Raw genomic sequence first — 25065 nt, 5'->3', positions numbered from 1 at the left:
ACTTAGAGTAGAGCTTAGCTTGAAGTAGGGTGAATGGATAAAAGAATGCTAAACAGATTTTTATTTTCTTTTAGACTTCTCATCAGTTGAAATTGGAGTGCAATTCAATGCAGGGACAACTAATGCAGGCCCAGAAGAGTTTAAAACAAAAGGAAAAAGAAGAACAACGACTTCAGGGTAACAGAAATGAGTTAAAGCAACTGACTGAACAGAAGAAAAAGCAAATTGAAGCACTCCAAGGAGAGATTAAAAGGTAGTGATATTTGTTTTCTTTTTATGGGAAGATAGTGATATTTGTTTTCTTTTTATGGGAAGCAAAATTGTGCATTGAAAATAGTAACATGATAATTAACACTGATGAGGTGCAACAAAGAAAAATTTATACATGCTCAAATTTTTTGAAGTTAAAATACACAACTGTACTTCTATGATTGACTAAGTCTGGATTTCCATTCACTGTAATCATGTTGTTCGATAATTCTTATAACACTAATCATTTGTTTGATAGACAAAACTTTTTGTAAAATAAGATACAACAACATTGAGAAAAATGTATAAACATCTCTAGTGTATTAGAAAATTTTAAAGGAATTTAGCAATAAATTATCCTTATTAAGGGAAATAATCAAGATAAAAAATCACAATGTGAGATATATTTATATCTACTATAACGTATATAATGTAGGTTTCATATGGTTATAATTGTTTGATACTTTTAAGTTAAATCATAATGGTTTTTATTTCCAAACCTATGATAAGTTATTATTAAGCATCTGTTGTTCATTCTTAAATATGTTTTAATATTTGTCCAGACCAAGAGTTGATAAAAGTGGAATGAACTTAGTGTTTGAACAAAATGAGGTTTTCCTCATGGTTGTTCTATGTTAATTCATGCAGGGAGAAGGGAGATATAAAATCCTTAATATGTAGAACCAAATACTTCATAGCATTAAGAGCTGGCTTGTCATATTACTAGAGGAAAAAAAATAACCCCACAAATACATTCTTTTATGTGGACCTCTGTTTTACAACCATTATTATGGCTGCTTTACAAAAGAGTAATTTTCTAATGACCCTTTATTCTTTTTTTGTGTGTTATCATATGTAATCAGAAGTCAGGATATAATTATCACAATATGTATTTTGGTTTATGATTTGATATCTTGAGTTCATTTGTTTTTTCAAAATCCATTAGCCTCAAGAGTTCCCATTGTGGCTCAGGGGTTAAAGAATCTGACTAGGAACCATGAGGTTTCAAGTTCGATCCCTGGCCTTGCTCAGTGGGTTAAGGATCTGGCAGTTGTGGTGAGCTATGGTGTAGGTTGTAGACGAGGCTCAGATCTGGCATGGCTGTGGCTGTGGCATAGGCTGGCAGTTGCAGCTCCAATTAGACCCCTAGTCTGGGAACCTCAATATGCCTTGGGTGCAGTGCTAGAAAAAGACAAAAACAAACAAACCAAAGAAATCCATTAGTCTCATATTAAAGTATTCCTTAGATCATTTTTATAGCACCTGATTTAATAAGTAAAAAGTCTTAACAACTATTAGCACATTTTCTTTTTTTTAAATTACTAGCTACAACAAGATTTCTTCCAGATTTATGGTTAATGTATATTTCTTCTACTTTGCATGGCTTTACTAGATACCACCTTAAGAATTATGAGATTTAGAGGAAGTGTTGTTATCAGTAGTTGTCTTACATGGGTCTGTTAAAACAAATATACCATAGACTAGGTGGCTTAAAACAATAAGCATTGATTTCTCAGAGTTCTGGAGACTGGGAAACTTAGAATAAAGGTACTTGGCATAGCTAGTGTCTGATGAGGGTCCACTCTGGCTTGTAGACAGCTGTATCCTGATATGACTGAGAACAGTTATCTCATTCCTTCTTAGAAGGGCACTAATCCCATTCACAAGGATTCCACCCCCATCATCTAATGATCTCCCAAAGATCCACTTCTACATACCATTACATTGGGGATCTAGGCTTAAACGTGCATTTTGGAGACATTCATTCACAGTAAGTAGTTCACTTATGCTAGTGCATGGATGCCAGAAAAAGGGACACAATTTTTAACCCTGAGGGAGTGCTGGGTGGATATCCAGTCTCTAAATTAGTTTTGGAATTTGGAGTAACTAGAGAATCATTGAGAGGCAAGAGTAGTTTGGCTTTATTGAGGAGCAGCATAATATCCTGGAAAGAAGGTAAATTTTAGAGTCAGGCAGATCTGAATTTAAATTTCATGTTATACGTATTATTAGGTTTATGGTCACAGGGAAGTGATTCATCTTTCTGAATTAATATAATGGGGTCATAGAGTTGTTGTCTACTCTGCCAGTGTCATGTTGCAAACAAAATAGTTGTGGGATAGTATATGGAAGTAGGCAAGCTGTGATCCAAGACTGTCAGTGCGCACGGCAAACCACACAGTGATGGTCTGTGGAAACTTATTAGTGGGCCACAGGGAAATAGGAAAAACAGGGATAAAGTTTAGGGTATAGATGTGTATGTGTACATACACTATATATAAGACACACATGCATATACTTCCTTTTTTTTAATGTGATTGTTTGGGAACCACTGAACAAGGATCCAGCACGGCTGTAAGTTATCGGTTCCTACAGCAACTTTATTTGAAACCTAATGTGGGAATACAGATTGAATAGGATATGGCCCCTATTCTTAAGTAGCTTATAATTTAATGAGGAAGCTGGTATGTAAGGACAAAGAAAATTGTAATAAAAAAGAGAAAAAAATAGAGCTCAGTAGAAGTTTTGGCTGGCTTTTTAGAGGAGCTGGCATTTCAACTGGATCTTTAAAGATGATTATAATTTTGAAAAGTTAAAAAAAAGGAAGAAGGAGTTCCCATTGTGGCTAAGTGGTAACGCACCTGACCAGTACCCATGAGAATTCGGGTTTGATCCCTGGCCCTGCTCAGTGGGTTAAGGATCCAGCATTGCCAGAAGCTGTGGCACAGATGCGGCTTGAATCTGGTGTTGCCATGCCTGTGGTGTAGGCTGGCAGCCTCAGCTCCGAATTGTCCCCTAGCCTGGGAACTTCTATATGCCATGGGTTCTGCCCTAAATAAATGAAGAAAGCAGATATTTCAAGGAGGAAGCAATACTAGCAAAGTTTTTGAAACTTAAAAAGATGTCATTATAGGAGGTTCGCTATTGGAATACATGGTAAGTGGAGAAGTGAGGGGAGATAAGGCTACAGAATTGGGTGAAGTAAGATCAGAGTAGATGGATAACTGTTTCTACATTAAATACTTGATATTGGAAGGTTAAAGGTTTTTAAGAAGGGGGAAATGTGATCAGACCTGTTTTAGTACAAAAACTGATCACTGTGTGAAGGGTAAATTGCAAATGACGGACCCTCCTGTATTCTCCTTTGGAATGTTGGATTTAATTCCATTAAAATAATTATCAAACTGTTACATTGACCTGTTGTTTTTTTTAACCTACCCACTAATAAATTTGAATTTCCAAAATCAGAGAACTGTGTTTTCTAACAAATAAGCTATCAGTGATTTAAAAAGAATGAATGGATGAATCAATGAATGAGCCTGTCATTTGGAGTTGATAAAATGAAGGTCCAAATATAAGCCCCAGAGGGCAATGATGATCATTGTTAAGACTTTGTAGAGTACTTTGGTGAATAAAGAGAAAGAAATCTGGATTTGTGGGGGGTGATGTTAAAGTAGTAGTCTACCAAAAAAAAAAATGCAGTATAGTCTTCAACATGAAAAATAATGTCATAATGAAGAATCATTGGAGGGGATATGGGGTATTATCTGATAATGTATGGGTGATCAATGCCCTTCCCCCCCTTAGGCATCCCCTTCCCCACCATCTCCCAGCAATCTGCTTCCTAACTCAGTTGCACCTATCTCTTTTTATTTATTTTTTTTGGCTGCACCCATGGCACTCAGACGTTGCTGGGCCAGGCACTGAATCTGAGCTGCAGCTGCAGCCTATGCCACAGCTGTAGCCATGCGAGATTGCTTCACCCACAGCACCACAGTGGGACTCCTCTATCTCCTTTTCTTATTTCCCAACTTCCATAATCTTTGTCCAGGTTTTGTCTTATATGGACTATTATAAGATCCTCTTAGTGGAGTTTTGGGCTCTATTTGTCCACTTCCCATCTATTTGTCATTCATTCATTCAAGAAATATTACTAGGTATGTATTTTATGCCATGGGCACATTTCTGGGTGTTGGAGATGTGGCTGTGAGCATACAAGTAACCTGTTCTCATGGATTTACACCTTCTTGAGGGGGGAAGAGGCTTCACAAAAGACAGTGATGGATTTAGCCCTGCTAAAAGGCTGGGTGATCAAAGAAGCTTCTCTGAAGAGGTTTGAGCTGGTACATGAAATACACGAGCCATACATACAGTGCTCAGGAGAACAAGTACAGAGATCTTTGGCTACAGCAAGCATGGTAGTTTCTAAAAACAAGTATAGTAGGAGAGAGGAAGAGTAATATGAGCTGAGCTCAGCGAAGCAGACAAAGCATAAACATGCAAACTTGTAGATTATAACAGAATGATATATTTTCTTTGAAGGACAATTAGAATCAATTAGGAAATTTTGAGCAGAAAATGATGGGATATGACTGAAGGGAGATAAAGGAGCAAGCAAGGAGGGCACTGAAAAACTATTGCAGTAGTCCAGAAAGTCCATGATGATGGCATGAACTAAAGTGTTACAAGTGAATGATTTGGAAGTGTCTTTTGGAAGTTAAATCATCAGGGCTTGCTGATAGATTGGATGGTGAGAGATGCTGGAAAGAAGAGTCAGGAATAACTCTAGGTTTCTGGCTTGTGAAGGTGGATGGATGGCCATATTTATTGGGGGAAATAGTAGCTTTTTGAGGAGGAGGATTGTTGTCAGGAGTCAAGAATTCTGCTTGAGGTAGATATCTATCAGTCAATCAAGGGAAGATGTCTGGGAAGTCCTTTGATATAATGAGCTCAAAGTTCAGGCAGAGGTTGGAGCTAGAGACTTAAATTCAGAAGTCAACTGTAAATAAAGTACTTAAAGCTATGAGTCTAGTTAGGATATTCTAAAGAGAGACTGTTTATAGAATAAAAGCAGCCTAGGGATGGAACCCTGGGGTCTTGTACTACAGAGCGATCAAAGGCAGTAGTAAGAGATTTTAGGAAGGAAGAATAACCAGTGAGGTAATAGGTTAACCTAAAACACAAGATGTTTTGGAAACCAGGTTCAAGAAATGTTTCTAGCAGGGACCATCATCAGCTATTTTAAGGACTGCTGGAATGTTCAGTAAGATGTGGACAAGAACATGAATATTGGATTGTGGAACAAAAAGGTTGCTGATAAATTCAACAGCAGGTTCATGGAAGTAGTAAGTTTATTTTAAAAGCCAAGTGCTTCTTCTCATACTATACATACATATCTTCTAATTACATCATAATTTGTGCACATCTCTTGAATCTTCTTAAAGACTGAAAACAAGTTTAGAGGAGTTGGACCTTTGCAGGATTTTCATTTCTTTTTCTGCCTTGATGTTAATGAACATGCCCTTAGAAATTTCTTGGGTCATTCTTGAATTTTAGGGAGCAGAAACAATACACTTGAGCTCAGTAATGGCTTTGAAATTCTTTCATGCAGAAAATTCCTCTAGTTCAACCTTAACTTTCAGCATCTTCTAAAGCATGCATAGCACTCTATCTTCCATCAGAAAGTAGTTGTTACTCTCAGTCTCCTGAGACCTTGGTACTTGACACTTACCAGTGAAAATATTTTTTTCTTTACTTAATTCTTTTTTTAATTGGGACTTGTCAGATTTTGTAATTCTTTAATTTTGTATTTGTAAGTAAGATACTCTTTATTACAGTAGAATTTTAAGACATAACTTTAGTTTGTTCTCAGGAATCTTAGTTATTGGATTTCATTCTGTATTTGTAACTGGATTTTTGTATGCATACTGTTTTAAATAACTTGTATGTTTCAGATAGAACTTGAGAATAAACTACAGCAGCAGTCAACACAAGCAGCACAGGAACTTGCAGCAGAGAAAGAGAAAATATCAGTGTTACAAAATGCCTATGAAAAAAATCAGGAAAATCTAAAGCAGCTTCAGTCTGATTTCTATGGGAAGGAATCTGAACTTCTTGCCACAAGCAAGATCTCAAGGTATCATAAAAACTCACTATGTTATTGATAAATATTAAATGATTGATCTGAACCCAGATGGGCAGGGAATGTTAGTATTTGTGGAATATCATACTTGTTTTCTTTTGAATTATTTTTGGAGAAATATGCTTTTTAAAAAATAAGTTGTGGGAATTCGTGTCGTGGCTCAGTGGTAACAAACCCAACTAGTATCCATGAAGGTGAGGTTTTGATCCCTGGCCTTTCTTAGTGGGTTAAGGTTCCAGTGTTGCCATGAGCTGTGGTGTAGGTCGCAGATGCAGCTTGGGTCCCGTGTTGCTGTGGTGTAGGCTGGCAACTGTAGCCCTGATTTGTCCCTTAGCCTGTGAACTTCCATATCCATGGGTGCAGCCCTAAAAAGGCAAGGAAGAAAAGGAAGGAAGAAAGGAAAAGAGAAAAGAAAAAGAATTCTACTGCAGTGCCTTGGGGAGGCATGGGTTTGATCCCTGGCCTGGAGCAGGGGGTTCAAGGACAGCTGCCACTCAGATTCAATCCCTGGCTTGGGACCTTCCATATGCCATGGGTGTGGCCATTTAAAAACAACCACAAAACCCCATACAAATGTATCTTTTAATAGTGAAATAATTTGGAAATATGTTAACTGTCGTATTAGCTTATCAAAGGACTTTGCTGCCTATGTAAAAACAATAACTTATAAAGGACTGCTGTTAGAAAATCCAAGGAGTTTTCAATGTAAACCACTTGTGAAAATGGAAGCAATTTTATTGTTGCTTCTCAAGAAAGACTGACTTTAATTTTATGGATTTGTTAACTTCCCAAGACTATTGGAATGCATAATGGTTAAAATCGGGAGATTATAACTCAAAGTAAATTTAACCTTAATTATCTAAACATATCTGGATACCTTGTCCTTGGCAATACTATTTGATTAGATAAAGTATCATTAAAATGAATGATATACAAAAAAGGTAAATAATTTTTATGTAGCATTAAGTTAACAGTTCTCTACAGGAGATGGAACATTTCTATTCTCTCAAAGAAGACTTAGCCAGTCCTCTTTTTTGTCGTGGTGAAATATTATGCTTTTTGATCCTTTAATGTGTATGGTTTTTTGTTTGTTTGTTTCTTTGTATAAAGTGCCTTATTGACAAATTTTGTCAAATCACAGAATATTTATAATATACATAAATATACTATGTTTTATTCATAAGCTGTTTTAGGGAAGGCTTTATGAAGGAGGTAGGACTTGACCAGGTCCTGAAGGATCTAAGAATTTGAATACCCAGAGTCCTGAGAGAGATCCGTTCACTCAGGGGCACATTTGAGAAAAGGTGCTGCAGCAGGAACCAGCAAAGCTGGGAGTCAACATAATTGTCTTGCCAGAGTGATGGTTGGTGTCTGGAAGTTTAAAAGGTTGGGTTCAAATTGTGAAGTATCTTAGATGCCTAGCAGGGATGACTGGAGTTTATATTTGGGGGAGAGGAGAAGAGTCATCTAAGCAGAGGAATAAAATGAAAAAAAAAATTTGTAGGCAACTTAACCTGGAAGTTGTTTAAAGACAGCTTAGTTTGGACCTGAGGTAAATTAGTGCCATGGAGATTAAAGAGGCTGTCTCCCTTCCTCCTCCATAAACTCCAGCAGTCTAGGTGTGAATTGATTATGACTGGGGTTAAAAAGGTTGGAACAGAAGAGATTAATGGGAGAGAGACAATGAAACAAAAAGGATGAATAACATATAGGTAGAGAGGAGGTGAAGGAATTGTTGGTGACTAATGATCTGACAAAGAAACAGGAGATTGGGTAAAAGAATTTTCATAGGGCCAACAATAGATATTTTATATATATCAAGTTCAAAATCAACAAGTTGTTTTAAGGAAAAAAATACCACCTCGACATTTAGAAAGCATCTTACTTGCTGTATTCTCTAAGTAGCTTTAAATTACTATTTTTTTTCCCTTTAGAACACTATTGAAAGTTGGGGAGGGTTGGTGGAAGAGTTTGGACTTTATCCTAAAAGAAGGAGGATTTGCAAGGATTTGTATTTTATTTAGGCCAATAACTGGCAGCAGGATAAGGATGGATTGTAGGGGAACCTGGGTGAATGTGGGGATGAGACAGAGGAGACTGTGCCATAGTCCAAGTGAAGATGATGGTGGCTTGAGCTGGTAGGAGGAAGGATGGGAAATGCAGATGAACTGGAAGGACTATTTGGTGACAGAGAAGATGATATCTAAAGACTGACTGTAAAAGATCTACAGAAATCACACTTTTTCTTCATATGTATGTTATTTACGCATGAGAATAACAACAAGTCTTAGATCTTTTAAATCAGTATTTTTTCATTAAGCCAACTATTTTTGTCTAAAATGCTATGTCTTGTTCTAATTTTATACCTGAAAGAATGCAAATGTAAATATGGGAAGAAGAGAAAGACAGAGGGCTAAGGCTGCCATGGAGTTTTACAACTGCTGAGAGGCCATGAATAGATCTTTCTTCCAAAGCTTCCTTCTGCCTGTGAGACTGAAGCCCTGCTTGGCTGGTGACAGGCCTAATGTTTGCACAATAACAGAACTGTGACTGGATCTCAGCTCTTCTGATTCATGATTCTTTTACCATCATTTCACTAAATTTTTTTTTAATAGAAGTATTGACATTTAATTCCTTCCAAAGTGAGAAGTTATCTGAACTACTTAATAAAAGGAATTCCTAGGAACATTCAAATCAAATTTATAGGTCAGAATAAAGGATGGTTATTGGCCATTCTTTTGCTTCCGTGATTTTTTCAATTTTATGATTCTTATTTTTTCCATTATAGTTGGTTTAGTGTTCTGTCAATTTCTCCCACACAGCATCGTATTTGTTAAATAATCTTGTGTACAAGAGAGAAAAGGAAGAAGTTCAGAACCATGTAACATGACACCCAAGTCAGGGGTGCCATCTGTGGGCATGTGGTGTATCTAGACACCAGTGAAATGCAAGTCCGGCTGGCTTGATCTATGCCTTTAGCCCCATCTGCTGGATTATTAATGAAATACTAAAGTTTGTGACTGGGTATTCCAAATTGGCCATGCTGTAGGTTATTCTTTCTTGTCAAGAAAGTTCATAGAAATGGAATTTAACTATAGATTTTGTACCGTGAATGAAGTGAGAATTCTAGGATAGTAAGTTTAAAATTAAATATAAACCTTGTTAGCCTAATACTATTCCTTATATCATTTCATCAGATATCAAGAATAAGTAACAACTAAAATTTCTAAAATTTTATTTTGAAAAAAGAAAAATTTTTGGACCAAAAAAAGCTACCACAGAATAATGCAGAAATTCCTTTGTGGCTACACTACTATGTGTTTAGGGTATTCCAGGATCAGGTTTGGTATTTGTTCTACTCAGGAATTTGCTTATTCTGGTGGGAGTCACTGGGTTAAAGTAGCCCCAGTAAAACCACTAAATGAGAGAAGGAGTTCTCCAATGTAAAAAGATCCTGAGCAGATGAAAATATCCTGGCCTGCAGCCAGGAAAAGGAATATATAGCAGTGTATTGCTGAATGACACAAATGAATATTTAGAGGCAAAGTCGAAGAGTATGTCTTGGCATCTTCAGAAAATAGTAGCACAGATTTTGAGCTTGATTTTAAAAGATTTAGTCATTAGGTTTTTGTGAGAGTTTACAATGTTATAGGCAGCTATTTAAACCACAGGCATTTTGGAGTTTGTATATTATCTTGCTCAAGGGCATAACATACTATCTTTTTAGAGTGTACTGCTTTCTACTGTGCATATGTTAACTGTTATGTTTCTATAGAAATTTACTAAACAATGACATATAATAATCTGGGGAAATTTTTTTATAAGTCTGTGAAAGAGACGCTTTCTCTAGCATAGGAGGGCTTGATTTCAAACAGGAATCAAATTGGAAACCAAAATAAACTGATTCGAGAACTGAAGACTGCCAGGACTTCTTTGGAGCAAGATTCAGCCAAGAAAGAAGAGCAGTTGAAGGAGCAGTAGAAACCACTACAAGATGTTCAGAAAGAAAAGGTATTTTATTTTCTAACTAAATCTAGAATCTTCAGAGTTACAATGGCCATAGAGATCATCTAGTCAAACCTCTTAACCAGTAAAGGCATCACCTTATATTCAACAGCTAAGATGGGCATCAAGGTTATAAATAAGAGACTCTTGGTGACTGTAATTCTAATCCTAGGAGGTTATTCTTTACAGCTTCCTTGCCATTTCTTATTGCTCTTTTTAGTTATACAAAGGAGTCTGTTTTTTTATATCATAGACCCTTGGTTATTCAAAAAAAGATACTATAGCTCCTCAATTATTTCTCATATAACATGTTATCCTCTGGATATAGAAATCAGGTATGAAAGGTCTAGGAATAATTGAGTGTGTTAAGAATTCTTAATATTAATAACCAGCTTTTTTCTAAGAGGAAGTGTGGGTTTATTTTATATAAATGATGCTAAGTTATAAAGTTGAAAGTACTGGTTATATGACCAGTACACATAATGATCAGTTATATTTCTATATAAAAGATAAATGCAGATTCTAAGAAACATTTGATTTTTGGTTTCATAACTGAGATCATGTATTTCCATCAGTGGATAGAATATTCTTAAGTGTACAATTTATGAAGGTATTTGTGTGTGTGTGTGTGTGTGCGCACTGGTATGTATATCTGTTAATTGTGCAGTTCCTGGAAATTATCTTCAACTAAAAACTAGGGGGATGTTTTTGTGGGGATGGGACCGGTGAAGCTGGAATGAAATTTATGACTTATGCCACAAGTTTAGAAAATTCTGACAGAACTATAGTTTACAGGCCTTTAATTACAAGGGCATGAGATCATGCAGCTCTTGCTTTAGTTTTGGTTCTACTTCTAATAGATTATTGAACTTTTCTAAGCCTTTGTCCCTTTACCTATAAAATGAGGATTAAAAGGAGCTATGTGGTATAGAGATTAGATTAGACATATAGTTCTCCTCTTTAGGTGCCTTATGTAAAGATAGTGAGAGTAATAATATTAATAAGCATAAGAAGGTGTTTTAGCTCAAGTTTGGCCAGACACTATTTACTTTATAGTATTAACTATTTAGTCCTTATAACATTATTATTGTTCATATTGTATAAACAAGGACACAGGAACAAGAGAAGGTAGGTAATTTGCTCAAGTTAACTTAGGTTAAAGGGGCAGAGACAGTCATAAACAGTAGCAGTCATTTTTGTTAATTTTCAGTTAAGTAGTTAAAATTATTTTTTTAATAAGTTATTTTTCTATAGTCACTGAAAAAGAACTAGTAAATGAAAAATCTAAATTGGCAGAGATTGAGGAAATTAAATGTGGACAAGAAAAATAAATTGCTAAATTGAGTGAAGAACCTAAGTCTCACAAGCAAGAAAGCATAAAGATATGTGAAGATAATCATTGTTTTTCCTCTGTATTTTTTAGTGCTTGTTAAAAAAAAGTGTATATATATACACACACACACATTTATTTATTAAGAACATACTTTGTGGGAGTCCCCACCATAGCCCAGTGGGTTAGGAATCAAACTGCAATGGCTCGGGTTGCTGCAGAGGTGTCAGGTTTGATTCCAAGAGCAGTGGGAATTGCCTTGGCTTAGGTCACAACTGCAGCTCAGATTCAATCCCTGGCCTGGGAACTTCCATATGATGTGGGTGCAGCCATAAAAAGAAAAAAAAAACATACTTTATGCCAGGAACCATTGTTTTGTTATTTTTGACAAATATTCTTGCTCTCAGTGCTTTTGTGTTGCAGAATATCTATACATATATTGAAACTGTTACTTCTGTTTTCAGATGACTAAATAATGAGAAGTAACCCTAAAAATTTAGATTTTATTGAGATGCTAATCAAGAAAGCTATCAATTAAAAGAATTATGTGCGTTCCCATCATTGCTCAGTGGTTAACAAATCCAACTAGGAACCACGAGTTTGTGGGTTCAATCCCTGGCCTCGATCCGTCATTGCCGTGAGCTGTGGTGTAGGTCACAGATGTGGCTCAGATCCTGTGTTGCTGTGGCTGTGGTGCAGGTGGGTGGCTACAGCTCTGATTAGACCCCTGGCCTGGGAACCTCCATATGCTGCAGGAGTGGCCTTAGAAAAGGCAAAAAGACAAAAAATAAAAGAGTTATAGATAGCAAACTTCAAAATATCTAAGTTTAGAATTAAGATTTTAAGAGATTCTGTTTTTATAATTGTTTTTCTTCCTAAAATACTTAAATCTCTTTTTTTTTTGTTTGGGGCAAGGAGTAGCAAATTTGTTAGGACTGAGAAGATTGTGTAGTAGTGCCCCAAAGAACCATTTCACTGAAGGTGGAATTTAGGTGGTATATATACACAATGGAATACTACTCAGCCATAAAAACGAACGACATAATGCCATTGGCAGCAACATGGATGGAACTAGAGAATCTCATCCTGAGTGAAGTGAGCCAGAAAGACAAAGACAAATACCATATGACATCACTTATAACTGGAATCTAATATCCAGCACAAATGAACATCTCCTCAGAAAAGAAAATCATGGACTTGGAGAAGGGACTTGTGGCTGCCTGATGGGAGGGGGACGGAGTGGAAGGGATCGGGAGCTTGGGCTTATCAGACACAACTTAGAACAGATTTACAAGGAGATCCTGCTTGAATAGCATTGAGAACTTTGTCTAGATACTCATGTTGCCACAGAAGAAAGGGTGGGGAAAAATGTAATTGTAATGTATACATGTAAGGATAACTTGATCCCCTTGCTGTACAGTGGGAAAAAAAGCAGATGAAAAAGGAAGAAGTTGAACTGAGGAAAGAATTTATGGAGAAGGGAGCTAAACTGGTCAGTAAGTTAATGGTGGGAGGTGTGTTTTTTTATTTTTTTTTTTAAGGTACAGTTCATTCATAATCATGTGCCAATTGCTGCTGTACAGCAAAGTGACCCAGTCATCCATATATACACATTCCTCTTCCTGTAGTACCATCCATCATGTTCTATCCCAAGATTAGATATAGTTCCCTTTGCTGTACAGTACAATGGGAGGTTTTGTAATTGATTTTGTAAATTAATTCAGTGAGAGAGGATTTTTCTACTTAAAAGTTATAATTCAAGTGCTCAACTGACACTTTACTGTTCAATTTAAGACTGATCTGATTGACTTAAATAGCTGACATGTGATAGGAAATATAATTTTTGGCTTATGTAAGTGAAAGTTCAGTAGAACATAATTAAAAAAAAAACAAAACCTTTTAGTGCCAGTAAAACAAACTAACCTCTAACTATGTAGTCTGCGGTAGATGGCATGAACGTTAGTTATATTGAACTCATTTTTTTGGTCACAGTGAATGCTGATAAGGGGAAGTGGAGATTTCAGTTGGGAATTGTGATGACCAATTGTGTGACCAAAAGTCTACTTTCCCCTCCCTAACTTGCGTGTGCCAAATGGGAAGCATCTGGCTTTCCTCTAGTGAATGAGGTCCAAATAGCCCCAGATAACTTGACTGTGGAATGTTTTCATTGAATTGCAATTTCAGGTTCACACAGTGATTTGAAGTATTGTGTTTTTGGCATGTTGATGGAGACCAAGGGATGCATGTGTAATTTAAGACATAAGAAAAGTCGAGCTTTATCTCCAGGGCACCTTGCTATCCCTGATTATGGTTATTCTTCTGCTGTAGTGGAAAAAAGGAAAATCTTAAATTGATTTACTTCAGCTTGATTTTATAAGAAACCTGCTGAACATCATTTCAGCATTGTGGCCTTTAAGCCAGTTCAAAATACACAGATATTTGTGGAATCCATTCTACTAGTGTCTTCTTTCCCAAAGAAGTAGTAGTAGTTATGCAGCTGGTATTTTAAATTCGACAAATTTATTTTTTTTACTTTATTTTTGTAATAGATTTTTTTTACTCACCGTTTTTCCTATTCTCAGCATTCCGAAAGAAAAGAAAAAGAAGTAGCAGTGCAGAAGCATGAGGAAAACTAGGCTAAACATACCATGCAGATAGCTGCATTAAATGAAAACCTGGGCACTGTAAAGAAGGAGTGGCAGTCCAGTCAGCAGTGAGTCAGTGAGCTCAAGAAGCAGATGGGGGAGTTCCCGTCGTGGCTCAGTGGTTAACGAATCTGACTAGGAACCATGAGGTTGTGGGTTCGATCCCTGGCCTTGCTCAGTGGGTTAAGCATCCGGCGTTGCCATGAGCTGTGGTGTAGGCCGCAAATGCAGCTGGGATCCCCCGTTGCTGTGGCTTTGGCCCTCCATATGCTGCGAGGTGTGGCTCTAGAAAAGAAAAAAAAAAAAAGCAGATGGATGACTTACAGGGAAAAATCATGGTATTGGAAGCAACAGTTCAGAATAATCATGATGAAAGAAGGGCACTACCAGAAAGGTGACTGATGTCTAATAAAAATAATTTATTTCCATTCTAAGTGATAAAGACTTACATATTGCACATTGAAAAAAACTGAAGTCTTGAGAATAGTGCTCCAACAGGTATTTAAGTAGCCATTTAGAAACTACTCATTACAACAGATGGTTGAAATTCATGTATTATGCTTCAGACTGCTAAAGTAGTTCATTATCTGTGTTGGGGGGTCTTTAATTATTTTTTTAATGTTTTTGTGATTTGTTCTAGGTGTCTTAAAGGAGAAGGTAAAATAGAAAAGCTTCAAACCAAAGTACTAGAGTTGCAAAGAAAGCTGGATAATAAAACTGCAGCAGTGCAGGAGCTGGGCAAAGAGAATCAGTCCCTTCAGGTAAGTCGCCTGGTGATGTGCAGCAGTTTTTTAGTCTAGAATTTACCTCTTAGTAAAAAGCATATTTTGAACATTAAAACATCTCATATATACATACTTTTAAATGGCTGCTGTCTGTGTAATAATATTGTAGGTGTTATGGGTAATTAAATACAAGATTTAAAGACTTCAGGGATTCCAAGGATTATAGAGACATGTCATTCATGAATTGTCAGTATTAGGAGAAGTCAAGAACACAAAGGCATGAATGAGTTGCTGTGTGTTAAAGAAGTGATCTGAATATATATGCTTGGAGTCTCAAGGAAGGATTGCTCCCTAGGGTTAGAATAAATGGGAAATTACCAAAGGTTAGAAATTTCCAGTGCTTTTGAGAGATAAAATTTGCTTTGCTTTATTGTCATTCAGACTTAAGATTGTAGCACTTTTTGATAATGGAAGATGACCAAATTATTTCTGATTTTCAAAATGTTATCCATTTGAAAACTTGGGCACCAATCATTCTTAAAAGTGTGGAATATTATAATGTGCTGAAACTTTTTAAAATAGATCAGACCTACACAAACACTGAATAGAAAGTGGGCTAACGACAATGAAGTACAGAGCTGCAGCACCTGTGGGAAAGGCTTTTCAGTCACAGTGAGATGGGATTTTATTCCACAGTTGACTGTTTTAACCATCAGAATTGTCCTGCATTTGATAGACTTTAAAAGTTTTGCCATTTATTAACTTTAACTTATAACTACGTAGAACAATTAAATTTATGCAGTCTAGTTTCTGATTAGCATATATTTTAACTTTAAATTCATTTGTTGCCTTCCTACTGATTCACTTTCTAGAATAATCATTTTCTGAACCACAGCATCATTATTAAACTCATACATTTTATCATCATTGAGTTATTTTAAAGGAAGAAAAAGCAGAGATTAAAAAAATCATTTTAAATAATACCATCATGTGATGTTTCAAATTTATATTCTGATTGTAGAAATGATGCCTGAAATATTTGGCAAGTAGAAATAGTTTTTCACCTGATAGGACTGTTTTATTAACACTTTAAAAATGCCTCGCATGGTTTTTTGAAAATTCTAAGATCAATCTCATATTGAAATTTTTAGTGTAGTATATAACTAGTAAGCATTCAAATTAATCAAAGGATTAAATCAGCATTGAGATTTGTTATTAAATAAACCTTGAAATAGTATACTTTCAAAGTGCAGTTGGCCTATTCTTGTAGTCTCATAATTTTGATATAGTTGTTATGCTTGAAAATGTTTATTTTTTTGTTGTTGTTTACAGCATCACTGCAGACAATGTGGAAATATCTTCTGTGCTGAGTGTTCAGCCAAAAATGCCTTAACTCCTTCTTCTAAGAAGCCTGTTTGTATCTTTGATGCATGTTTCAGTGACTTCCAAGGATAATGGGTTGTCACAACTTCAGAGTAATAATACACTAACATTCAATTTTTAATAAATGCACTTCATAGAGGTCTTGGACTACTACTATTTGATTTGGACAGTGGTTGCAATACTAAACCAAATTAGAATTCATATCTTTTGGAATGTTATCAAGTAAAACTCTTCTATTTTTGTGAGACTTGGGCTCATCTTTCATTACGTTTTTCTGTTTCACCCTGGAACAGCTTACACGCCAAGTTTAGAATTAGCCAATGAAATATAAATAAACTTTGGATGGAAAATAGGAATGTATTTTTTAATTATAATTTCATTGTTCACAAATGACACAACTACATTTCCATAGCTTACTTCTCCCAAATTTACAGAAAGGTACGTGAGTACTGTTACCATATAATATGTGCCGCACAATGACACATATTTTCTTTGTGAAGTTTGGCATAGAACTATAAAGCTTTCTTTTTTCTTATATAATCTGTATGCTGCCTTATTTGAGTGACTGCTCTCTGATTGCGTTTTCCTCAGTCCTAGTTCTTTCTCTTCTTCTTTTTTTTTTCTCTTCTTTTTTCTTCCCTTTCCTTCCTTTCTTTTTGGTTTAGAGAAGCTCTTTCAAAATTTCCTTTAACCTGGGTTTTGTGTTGCTGTATTCTTTAAGTTTTCGTTTGTTGGGAAAAATTTTTATTTCCCCTTCTATTTTAAATGATATTCTTGCTGGATAGAGTATTCTAGATTGCATATTTTTTCCTTTTAGCACTTTAAATATCTCTTGCCATTCCCTCCTGGCCTGTAGTGTTTCTGTAGAGATATCAGCTGATATTCTTATGGGGGTTCCCTTGTGGGTAACATTCTGTTTTTCTCTTGCTGCCTTTAGGATCCTCTCTTTATCACTAACTTTTGCCATCTTTATTATGATGTGTGTTGGTGTGGGTCTGTTTGGGTTCAGTTTGTTTGGGGCCCTCTGTGCTTCTTGTATCTTGGACCCAGTATCCTTTAGATTTGGGAAGTTTCCATCGATAATTTCTTCAAATATATTTTCCATCCCCTTATCTTTTTCTACTCCTTCTGGAATTCCTATTATGCGTAGATTGGCCAGCTTTCTATTATCCCATAGGTCTCTTATATTGCTTTCCAGTTTTTTGATTCGGTTTTCTGTCTGCTGACCGGATTGAGTGATTTCCATTATTCTATCTTCCATATCACTGATTTGTTCTTCTGCATTATTCATTCTGGTTTTTACTGCCATTAGTTCAGTTTGCGTCTCTGCAAATGAATGTTCTAGTTTCTCTTGGCTCCTCCTTATATTTTCTAGTTCCTTTCTGAGGGTATCTGCGTTACTGTTCATATCTTCTCTTAATTCCTTCAGTATTTTCCCTATTTCTCTTTTGAACTCCAGGTCTGTCAGTCTGCAGAGATCTGTTTCATTGTTGACTGTTTGAGGTGAGTTCTCCTGTTGGTTTGACTGGGGGTGGTTTCTCAGCTTCTTCATCTTGCTTGTTGTTTTCTTTTTCCTGGTGGAGTTGTACCCTCAGTGGCCGGGCAGTGTTTGCCTTGTCACTGCCGTGGAATATTTTCTGAGGGCTGGTGATGGTATGCAGCTGATCCTCTAGAGCTTCCACCCCCTGGGGCCTTGGGCGGGTAGCAGGGCTGCTGGAAATCCAAGAGGCTCCTCCCCAGGGCAGCCCGACTCCGAAAAACCATCTGAGAATTAGGCAGACTTATTCACAGCCTGGCTAGGCTTGTTCTAGCTTTTCTGGGCTGCAGGCCTTTTCTCGGGGGCTGGTGGTGATTGGTGCTGCTCTGCGGAAGTGTAGCCCCTCCAAAGGGCAAGCAGGCCTGTGCAGGGACAGCCCCTGTGGTGGTAGGCTTCAGGCAATTGTTGAGGCCAGCCCTCCTGGATGGCAGGTAGCCCCAGGTCCAGCGAGAGCATAGGGGGTGGTGGGGGTGGGGGGGAAGCACTGGGAAGCGCAGCTTTCTGCTAGCTAGTGGGCCTGTAACCTTGCTGTGGTGTGGGGGGTATTCTATGGGGACCCACCCCTTCTTTTCTCCCCTCCCCAGCACGGGCGCAGACCAGGCTCTTCTCCCAGGTTCCCTCTGATGCAGCTTTCCACTTCCCCGCCCCTAGAGTATTGCTCCCTCCCTCTGCCACAGTTTTGTTTTCTAGTCTCCCAGGCAGTCTCTGCCAGGTCAAAAAGTTTCTAGACTTCCAAGCAGTTTCCGCTCCGCCCCGCCCCCCCAGCCCTGGGACTAACCTCTGGAGCCGAGGTCTTGGTGCCCAGCCCCCACCCAGGCATCTCAATTTTTGGTGACTGTGCCCATAGTTCAGATGGTCCGTTCGGTTCTTGATCGGCTTTTCCGTACTCTGACTTACTGCTATTCTCTTCTCTGCATCTGGAGATTTCTCTGGTTCGTTTGATCTTCCCCCCGTGGAGGTGACTTTCCAGCGTGCGGGATCCCTTTCTCCTCCTCAGTTCCCTTTCGGGAGCGCCCATCCCGCTCGGATTCACCTTCTCTCACTCTCCTCTTTTCTCCCGATCTGCCCAGTAATGTCACGAACTTCTTGCCGTTACTGGAGTTTAGGTTCCTCTGCCAGCGATTGGTTGCTGTTCTGTGCAAGTCATTTATTCTGTAGATGTGCTTTTTTTGTTGTGTTTGTGGGAAAGGGTGAGCGTGTCCCCCTACTCCTCTGCCATCTTGTCCTCTCTCCCCCATAATTTCTACTAATCTGTCCTCCACCTCGTTTATTCATTCTTCTGCCTCCTGTATCCTGCTGTTAGCTGCTCCTCGTGAATTTTTTATTTCAGTTGTTGTATTTTGCATCTCTTCTTGTTTGAGTTTTATATCTTGTATCTCTTTGCTCAGTGTTTCCTGTTAACTACCCATCTTTGCCTCCAGTTTATTTCCAATGTCTTGCATCATCTTCAGCATCAACAGTCTAAAGTTTTTTCCTAGAGGCTGAGACTCTCCTCATCACTTAGCTGATATTCTGGGGGTTTTCCTTTCTCCCTCATCAGAGTTATAGTTCTCTGTCTTTTCATTTTTATAGGTTTTTGGTGCAGTGACCTTTTGACAGGGAATAGAATTGTAGCCTCTGTTCCTTCTGGTGTCTGCCCCCCTTGTGGCTGAGGTTGGTATGGAGCCTTGATGTAGGCTTCCTGATGGGAAGGGCTGGTGCCTGCCCACCGGTTCGTGGGGCTGATTCTCGTCCCTCTAGTGGGTGGGGCTTTGTCTCTGGATGGGATTAGAGGTGTCTGTGTGCCTGAGGGTTCTTTAGGCAGCCTGTTTACTGAGGGATGGGGCTGTGATCCTACCTGGATTGCTGTTTGCCCTGGGGCTTCTCAGCACTGACTGGTGGGGCCAGATTTTGCCAAAGTGGCCACCCTCCAGAGAAAGGCATGCTGCTGAATATTCCTGAGAGCTTTGTTCCCAATGTCCCTCCCTCGCAACAAGCCACATTCACCCCTGTTTTCCCAGGATGTTCTCCAAGAACTGCATTCAGTTTTGACCAGATTCCTATGGAGACTTTGCTTTGCCCTGGGACTCGGTGCACGTGAAAGTCTGTGTGCGCCTTTTAAGAGTGGGGTCTCCTTTTCCCCCAGTCCCGTGGAGTTCCTGCACACATGCCCCACTGGCCTTCAATGCCAGATGCTCTGGGGCTCTTTCTCCCAGTGCCAGATCCCTGCATGTGAGGATTTGATGTGCGGCTCAGAACTCTCACTCCTGTAGGTCTCTGTGAACCAGTTAGTTTCCAGTCTGGGGGGCTTCCCACCTGGGAGGTATGGGGTTGTTTGTATCACAAAATCATCCCTCCTACCTCTTGATGTGGCCTCCTCTTTCTCTTCCGGAGTAGGATGTCTTTTTGAAGGTTTCTGGTCCATTTGGGTGAAGATTGCTCAGCCTTTAGTCGTGACTTTTGTTGTTTTTAGGAGAGAAGTTGAGCTCCAGTCCTCTTCCGCCATCTTAATCCCATCTCCTACATCCAACTTTCAAAAACCTGAAATGTGCCCATGACATCACTACCATGGACACTTACTGCACCACAGACAATGCATGTCTGTATTACTAATTTGCCTGCAAAAACTCCAGACTGGATTCTTGGCTGCATTGTTGAAAGAAAGAAAATAGCCGTTAACAGTGATTTCCCAAACAGAATGGTTTTACTCTTTGGGAAGATAAAACCCTTTGACTCAGTTCCTGCGGTGATTTACTAACATGCCTTTGGTGTGCCTGTTGGTCCTAGGTGGAGTGGGGAACACACACCTCGTTCCTGTCTTCAAGCAACCTAGGATCTATTCTGCAGACAAAACATGGATCCATCCAAAAGGTAAGTCACAAGTAATGATGGTGTGTTGTGAATTTCTGCAAGGAGTGGAAGAGCCCACAGAGTTCTCAGCTTAAGACTCAGTTGTCTTCCCAGCTCTCTGAAGTCTTTCCTCACAGCAGCCCAGACACCCTGTGATGATCTCTGCCCTGACCATTCTCATTCACGTTCATTGGACTGTCCCCAGGTTTAACAGATAAGAACAAGGTAGGCCCAGTTACATTGGCATTTCAGATAAACAACAGATATATTTTAAGTATACGGATGCCTCATGCAATATTTGAGACCTACTCAAAAGTATTCCATGTTTCCCTGAAATGCAGATGGATATATACCACATCTTTCTTGGCTCATCCTTCTGTAGATGCTTGGGTTGTTTTCTTGTCCTGGTGATTGTAACTCTGTTGTGATGAAATAGAGGTGCGTATGATCGTCAAGCGAGTGTTTTCGATAAATTGCCAGAAGTGGAATTGCTGGGTCACACTGTAGTTCTGATTTTAATTTTTTGAGCAATCTCATGCTGTTTTCCACTGTGGCTGCACCAGTAATGTTCCTTTTTCTCCACATGCTCTCCAACATTTATTGCTTGTGTGTGTGTGTGTTTATAATAACCATTCTCTAAGGGATGAGGTTGAAACATTATTGTGGTTTTGGTTTGTAGTTCCATTAGTGTGGTTTAACCTCTTGTCATAAGCCTGTTGGCCATTTTCTGTTTTCTTTGGAAAATGTCTATTCAGATCCTCTGCCCCAGTTTTTTGTTTGTTTGTTTTTTGTTTGTTTTGTGCCACACCCAAGGCACACAGAAGTTCCCAGGTAAGGGACGGAACCAGCAGCGCCCCATGGCACCGTAGTAACAATAGCAGATTTTTTGTATTTTTGCCACGTTCTTGGGCCGCTCTTGGGGCATATGGAAGTTCCCAGGCTAGGGGTTGAATCGGAGCTCTAGCCGCTGGCCCACACCACAGCCACAGCAATGCCAGATCTGAGCCGTGTCTGCGACCTACACCACAGCTCACAGCAACGCCAGATCCTTAACCCACTGAGCAAGGCCAGGGATCAAACCCACGACCTCATGGTTCCTAGTCAGATCCGTTAACCACTGCGCCACAATGGGAACTCCATTCCGCTGGTTTAATTTTCCCTTTCTATCACTTGCCTTTGAGGTCAGAGCCAAGTGTAAGCAGACAGATGTCCATGTGCTTACCACCTATGTTTTCTCCTAGACATTGTATGGTTTCATTTCTTCCATTTGAGTCTTTAGTCCATTTTAATTTGGGGATGTGTTGTAAGGTAGGGGTCTCGTTCCATTCCTTGCATGTGCCTGTGCAGTTCTTCCAGCACCATTGATTGAAGAAACTGTCCCTTGTCCATTGTATGCTCTGTGGTCCTTTGTTGGAAATGACTTGTCTGTGTCTGTGTTGGTTTTCCTTCTGGGCTGTCAGTGTTGTTTCACTGGTCTGTCTGTTTTGTTTTTGTGCCAGTCCTGATCTGTTTTGCTATCTATAGCTTTGTAGTGTAGTTTGAAATCAGGAAATGTAATCCTTCCAGCTTTGCTGCTCTTTCTCAAGATGGTTGTAGCTGATGGGGATCTATTGTGGTTCCATACAAATTTTAGAAGGGTTTCTCCTAGGTCTGTGCAATGTGCAGTTGGGATTTTGGTGGAGAGTGCATTGAGTCTCTGTTGCTTTTGGTAATCTGGACATTTGAATGATGTGAATTCACTCATAAACATGAAATATCTTTCCATTAATTTGTGCCTTTAATTTCTTTCCTCAACAGCATATAGTTTAGAGTGTACAAGTCTTTACCTTGCCTGGTTAAATTTATCTCTAGGTACTTTAGTTTTTTCTTTTACTTTCATTTTATTTATTTTTATCTATTTATTTATTTATTTTATTTTATTATTATTATTATTTTTTTTTGCTATCTCTTTGGGCGGCTCCCACGGCATATGGAGGTTCCCAGGCTAGGGGTCGAATCGGAACTGTAGCCACCGGCCTATGCCAGAGCCACAGCAATGCGGGATTTGAGCCGCGGCTGCAATCTACACCACAGCTCATGGCAACGCCAGATCGTTAACCCACTGAGCAAGGGCAGGGACCAAACCTGCAACCTCATGGTTCCTAGTCAGATTCCTTAACCACTGGGCCTTGACGGGAACTCCTAGGTACTTTATTTTTGATGCAATCATAAATACGATTTTTTGGTTTGTTTCTGTTTTAAATCTTCTATGTCTTTGTTCAGTCTTTCTTGTAATGTGTTGATCTTTGCCTCCAGTTTTTGTCTGAGCTCTTGGATCCTCTTCACAATCATTATTCTAAAGTCATTTTGCATGGAGGTGGGTGTGGGGGTTGTCTTGTTCCTTCATCTGGTTCATATTTCTCTGCCTTCTCATTTTGTATGCTTTTTGCATGATCTCCTTTTTGTAGGTTAGAGGTGTGTAGCCTGTCTTGCTTCTAGTGTCTGCCTCCTTGTAGGTGAAATAGAGGAGTTTATGGCCAGCTTCCTGATGGGAGGGACAGGTGCCTGCCCACTGGTAGGTGGAGCTGAGCCTTGTCCCTCTAGGGGGTGGACCTTTGTCTGTGGGTGTGATGTGGAGCACTTTAGGTACCTGTTTGTTGATCAGTGGGTCTGTGTTCCCAGCCTGTTTGTTGTTTGGCCTGGGGCTTCTCAGCCCTAACTTGTGGGACCAGATTGTTCCAAAAGGGCCACCTCCAGGGGAGCTCATGCCAACAACTATTCCTGGGACCTCTGCCTAGACTGTCCTGCCCTACAGTGTTTCCCAGTCACCCCCTCCTTTCCCAGGAGACCCTCCATGATTGGCCAGGTCATTCTGACCCAGATTCTTCTTGAGTGCCTGCTTAGCCCTGGGACCCAGTGCACATGAAAGCCTGTGTGCACCCTCCAGGAGTGGAGTTTCTGTCTCCCCCAGTCCTGTGGAGCTCTTGCACACAAGCCTCACTGGCCTTCAATGTCATGTGTCCCAGGGGCTCCTCCTTCCCGTGCCAGACTCCCTGGCTTAGGCACCTGCTGTGGGGTTCAGAAGTCTCCTGTGGGAAAGCCTCTGAAATAGAGTTCTTTTCCAGTTTGTGGGCTGCCCATGCAGGGGGTATGGGATTACTTCTACCATGAATGAGCACCTCCTGCTGTCTCAGTGTGGCTCCTTATTGCCTTTGGGTGTAGGATATCTTGTTCTTGGTAGTTTCCAGTCTATTTTGTTGATGGTCATTCAGCACATAGTTGTAATTTTGGTGTTTTCATGAGAGGAGGGGAGCTTGAGTCCTCCTACTCTGCCATCTTGTCTATTTCTTTCTTTCTTTTTTTTTTTTTTTTGTCTTTTTATCTGTTCTGTGGAGGTTCCCAGGCTAGGGGTCTAATCAGAGCTGTAGCTGTGGGCCTACACCAGAGCCACAGCAATTCAGGATCCTCAACCCACTGAGCGAGGCTAGGGATCGAACCCACAACAGCATGGTCCCTAGTCAGATGCGTTAACCACTGAGCCACAACAGGAACTCCGTGTCTGTTTCTCTTCTTGGGGTTTTGTTTTGTTTTGTTTGTTTTTAGGGCTGCACTTGCAGCATGTACAAGTTTCCAGGTTAGGGGTTGAATCAGAGCTGTAGCTACCAGCCTACACCACAGCCACATGGGGTCTGAGCTGCATCTGCAACTACACCACAGCTCAAGGCAACACAGGATCCTTCACCCACTGAGCAAGGCCAGGGATTGAACCTGTGTCCTCATGGGTACTGTTGTGTTTTTTAACCATTGAACCATGACAGAAACGCCTGTTTCTCTTTTTGATGTTTTGTTATTATTGTATAGAAATGCCACTGATATGTACGTTGATTATGTAAACTGAAACATAACTGAATGTATTCATTCAAACAGTTTTTTGCTAGAGTATGTAGGATTTTCTATTATAGTATCATGTAATCGGCAAAAAGGACACTTTTACTTTTTTCATTTATGATTCAGATTCCTTTTATTTCTTTTTCTTGTCTAATTGTTAGTAGGACTTCAAATCCTATGTGGAATAAAAGGGGCAAGAGTGGGCATCCTTCTCTTGTTCATCATCTTAGAGGAGAAAAAGCGTTCAGCTTGTCACAGTTGAGTGGAATGTTAGCTGTAGGTTTGCAGTTGATGGCCTTTATTAAGTTGAGGTCCATTCCCTTTATACTTGCTTTGTTGAGACTTTAACATAAGTGGATGTAGAAGTTTATCTCATGGGTTTCTTTGCATCTATGGAAATAATCATATGGTTTTTACCCTTTTTGTTTTTCGGTTTTAGTTTTAGGAATGCACCCACATCATACAGAGGTTCCCAGGTTAGGGGTCTAATCAGAGCTAGAGCTGCAGGCCTACACCACAGCCAAGCAAGTTCTGTTTCCCTTCCCAGATGATGGAAGATTTTAGGCATTATT

General features: G+C 39.2%; 1 protein-coding gene across 8 annotated transcripts in view; it reads left to right on the top strand.

Moving 5' to 3' along the window:
* The window catches only part of LOC110255649 (uncharacterized), a 130384-nt gene that overhangs the window by 62661 nt on the left and 42658 nt on the right, over nt 1-25065 (top strand). For 5 of the 8 annotated variants that reach the window (XM_084979484.1, XM_084979481.1, XM_084979480.1 and 2 more), the window contains 5 exons: nt 75-253; nt 5985-6166; nt 10048-10183; nt 14793-14913; nt 20564-20647. The gene's annotated coding sequence lies outside the window, so the exon portion shown is untranslated. Of the gene's footprint in view, nt 1-74; nt 254-5984; nt 6167-10047; nt 10184-12927; nt 13000-14792; nt 14914-16209; nt 16353-19369; nt 19451-20563; nt 20648-25065 lie in introns of those variants that run through there. The other 3 variants (XM_084979486.1, XM_084979482.1, XM_084979487.1) reach the window with 3 other exon arrangements.

This window comes from Sus scrofa, chromosome 10, assembly GCF_054392235.1.
Source record: "Sus scrofa isolate SSC_HxYL_T2T_F1_AM1 chromosome 10, Sscrofa_HxYL_maternal_Yorkshire_Landrace_v2.0, whole genome shotgun sequence".
Lineage (NCBI taxonomy): Eukaryota > Metazoa > Chordata > Mammalia > Artiodactyla > Suidae > Sus > Sus scrofa.
The sequence above is the reverse complement of the archived record's forward strand: the minus strand, read 5'-3'. Positions and strand labels throughout refer to the sequence as shown.